The sequence below is a fragment of the Atta colombica genome, unplaced genomic scaffold (assembly GCF_001594045.1).
Source record: "Atta colombica isolate Treedump-2 unplaced genomic scaffold, Acol1.0 scaffold32, whole genome shotgun sequence".
NCBI lineage: Eukaryota > Metazoa > Arthropoda > Insecta > Hymenoptera > Formicidae > Atta > Atta colombica.
This window is the reverse complement of record NW_017259426.1, coordinates 1,374,812-1,378,675: the sequence shown is the minus strand read 5'-3', so window position 1 is coordinate 1,378,675 and position 3,864 is coordinate 1,374,812. Positions and strand designations below refer to the sequence as shown.

Genomic DNA, 3,864 nt, shown 5'->3' with positions numbered 1-3,864 from the left:
TATACATACAATACATATTATACATATTATATATCAAACATATATATTTTCCGTCTTATGTGTATGTATCTGTGTATGTATATATACGTACATATATGTATACACACATATTTTTTGTCTTTTCCGTGAAAATTTTCTTAAAATTATGTTATGTTTTTTTTCTTCCTCCGCTATTATCTCTTTGTTTCTCTTTCGTCCTCTTTCTCTTTCTTTTTCGCTATATTATGCCTTTCTCTTTATTTATTTCGAAATATTAAGAATAACATTGTACTTTTTTTACATAATAGTTATCTTCACTGGTTTTATGTAACATATATCTTCATATAATCTCCGGTATAAACATTCTTTGTTACAAAAAAAATCGTTTTTCATCCGATAAAAATTTAATTTTCTTTACGCGTGTCTTAGATAAATTTTAAGTCTTGGATTGATCTAAAAGAAAGAAACACTGGATCTCAATACGAAACTGACTTATGATGTAAGTTAAGTTTTTTACGTATTATCTAGGTCTGTCCAATTGTCCGAGCCAAAACGCAAAACCATGTACGCAAAAAAATTCAATTTGAGTAAGATTTCATGGGCTGTGAAGTATTGATAAGTTTCGCTCAGACGCGTATATTAAAACTTTACAATCTTCGAAATCTTCCTCACATATTGATTTCTTTGCATCGGTGGCTTTGCATTTTATCTCCAGAGCTCAAATTGGGCTTGTTCTAAGTAAATATGTTGGGAAGCCCTCCCCAATTGTCGTACATATAATATACAAATTATTAAATCCCGTTATTAATTTTCAGACGTATTCAAAGTGTACAAATTTCTTTTATTTACAAGTGAAATTGACAAAGATATTTGGATTAAAATAAATACGATGTAATGATGATATAATTTGATTGAAGGGAGAATAATAAGAATAACTAAAAATCACATTCTTCTTATAATTAATAATAATAACAACGAATATTATAATAGAGAACGCATAATATCATTTAATTATAATAATACAATATATATAAATTAATATTTAGATTGGTACTATATAGTAGCTACTATATAATAGCGAATACTATAAATAGTTGATATTTTAAATGTTCGAATGACGAATTATATAAGAAAAAAGTCTCGTTCATATTTGTCCTGAAAATGGAGCTGATTCCATATTCTTTTATATTCTACAAAACAAATTATATTCTATAGGACTAATATCTTGTTAATATAAAAAATCTCAACCCATACATTACAATAAGCTCTATCTTAAGAATTTACACATGGAAATACACATGGAAATATATATCTTTTTTACACATAGACTCCTCACTGGTTTTACATTATATATCATCGTTATGTGATTCCCAGTATAAATAAATATTTACACCGTTTTATTTTCTAGATTTTATTATCGTCATCGTAAAGTCTGAGATCTAAATGATTATCATAAAACCAAAATATTTAACACAGAGCATTGCATACTCGTGTATAAAATATTCGTCAAATAAAATGCCTGGTAAATAATATTTTATGTAACATTCCCTTAATATCTGTTCGTGAAATCTTCTCTATTGTTTAGAAAAAAATTTTCTTTAAGTTTTAGATAAATTTCAAATCATGACATTAATATAAAAGAAAGAGTCGAACACAAAATTGACTTTTGATATGAGTGCTTAAAGATACTTTATTAATTTTCCATTAATTTTCATTCAAAAAGTTATCATGATTTTTGACTTTCTTATAAAATATATATATAATAAAATAATTGATTAGAATTTTTTTATGTGTAAATTAATATTTACATTGGAAACCACATGAATATACCCGAATCCATTTTCAGAACAAATACGAACAAGGTTCTCTTTTTTTACAGAAATAATATCAATATTTTTATTATATTATTATGATTATCATATATTATATGTCCATTGTAACATTAATTCTTTCTATTGAAAATGTGATTTTTTAAGTTACTTTTAATAATCTCGCTTCAATACATTACGTAATTCTTTAAATAATATCGTTGACATTTGCGTTTCCAAATAAAGGAGACATGTATACAAAATCTGTATACAACATTTTGAAGTACGTCTGAATATGTCTGTAAATTAACAAAAGAATTTAGTGTATATCGCCCAATGGCGAATTATATATTTCAAAAAAGACTACAATCTCGAAATCTGAACTGATTTCGATACATTTTTTTAAAATGAAAGCTAATTAAATTTGGAACAACTTTGTAGAATTAAATTTTTGTTTCTTGCTTCTCTTTTATTAAATTCGACATAAAGAGAGAGGTTAGATTCAAAAAGTTTTCAATCAAATAGTAACTCATTTAATATAGCATTTAATTTAACATCAAATTGGAAGCTGAAAATTTGTTATTGCATGAATAAATAATAGAAATAATCAATAGAAAAATTAAAAAAAATTAAAAAAAATAAATAAAATTTTTAAAATGATAAAAATGTAGTGTTAATAGTTTTGTTTATTAAAAACTAAATACTGTTTCAATTAATTTCATTTGTTAACTTAAAGTTAGATTCAGTGATTACGTCAATTTGTATAGCTTTAAACATCATTTTAAGATTTGAATGTTAAGTAAAAAATAATAATAAAAAAAAATAATAAAATAATGAAAATGATAAAAAGAAAGATAAAATAAATAAAAATAAAAAATGATTTTAAAAAGTGTGGTATTACTTAATACAGTTTTGTGTATTAAAAACTAGACTAAATTTCAATTAATTTTGTTTATTAAATTAAGGTAAGATTACGTTAGTTTGTACGGCTTTTTAAACATCATTTTAAAAATCGAATGTATCAATACAAAATATTCGATTTTTTCGTCTGATGTTAAATTAAATATGCCATATTAAATGAGTTACTGTTCGGTTGAATACTTCTTAAATCTGACCTCTCTCTTTATGTTTAATTTAATAAAAAAGAGAAGCAAGAAACAAAAATTTGGCTCGACAAAGTTGTTTCAAATTTAATTAGCTTTTACTTAAAAAAAAAAAAGCATCGAAATCAGTTCAATTTCGAAACTATAGCCTTTTTTGAAAGACGAAATTTCATTTGGCCCTACTGTGCGTCGACCCAATATATTTATTTAATGCATAAAAAACTCTACTTATCGCATATATATAATTTTATTTTGTTATATATACTTTTAGAAAAGTCAGAAATCACGATAACTTGTTTGAATGAAAATTAATGGAAAATGAAGTATCTTTAAGCACTCGTATCGAAAATCGATTTTGTGTCCAGATACAGTCTTTTTTTTATATTAATTTACGGTTTGGAGTTTATCTAAAAACTTAAAGAAAACTTAACAATGCTAAACAATATCTAGAGAATATTTCACAAGCAGATATTAATGTTACACGTACAAAATCGCATTTGCAAAGTATCTTCGTTATTAACGAGTATTTTGTATATGAGTATGCGACGCTTTATATTAAACATTTTGCCTTTGTCATTGTCATTGTTTCATATTTTACGATATAAATCTATCCGCAAAACAAATCGATAAGAAAATTTTATCCACTTAAAAATAATTTGGATTATGGTTAACGGAATGTTAACAAATTAGGTTAACGAAATTTTGAAATTATAAAAAATTGAGACCGTATAGTGTATTCAATTAAACACACAAAATAGACACTAGTGATTCAGTAAAGGACGTTTTGTTTGATTGAATATACTATGCGATTCCCCTCAATCTTTTATACAATTTCAAAATTTAACTTATCCAAATTATCCCGCTTTATCCTAATCTTTACAGCACCGGCATTTCCTCAAAACATTCATTCATATTCTTATTTTTTTCCTTCTTTTGCCAACTATGTAAAAATATTTATATATATATATATATAT

General features: G+C 24.6%; 1 protein-coding gene across 2 annotated transcripts in view; it reads left to right on the top strand.

Moving 5' to 3' along the window:
• The window catches only part of LOC108690419 (transcription factor Sox-2-like), a 110,447-nt gene that overhangs the window by 5,753 nt on the left and 100,830 nt on the right, over positions 1-3,864 (top strand). The gene's annotated exons all lie outside the window — the stretch shown is intronic.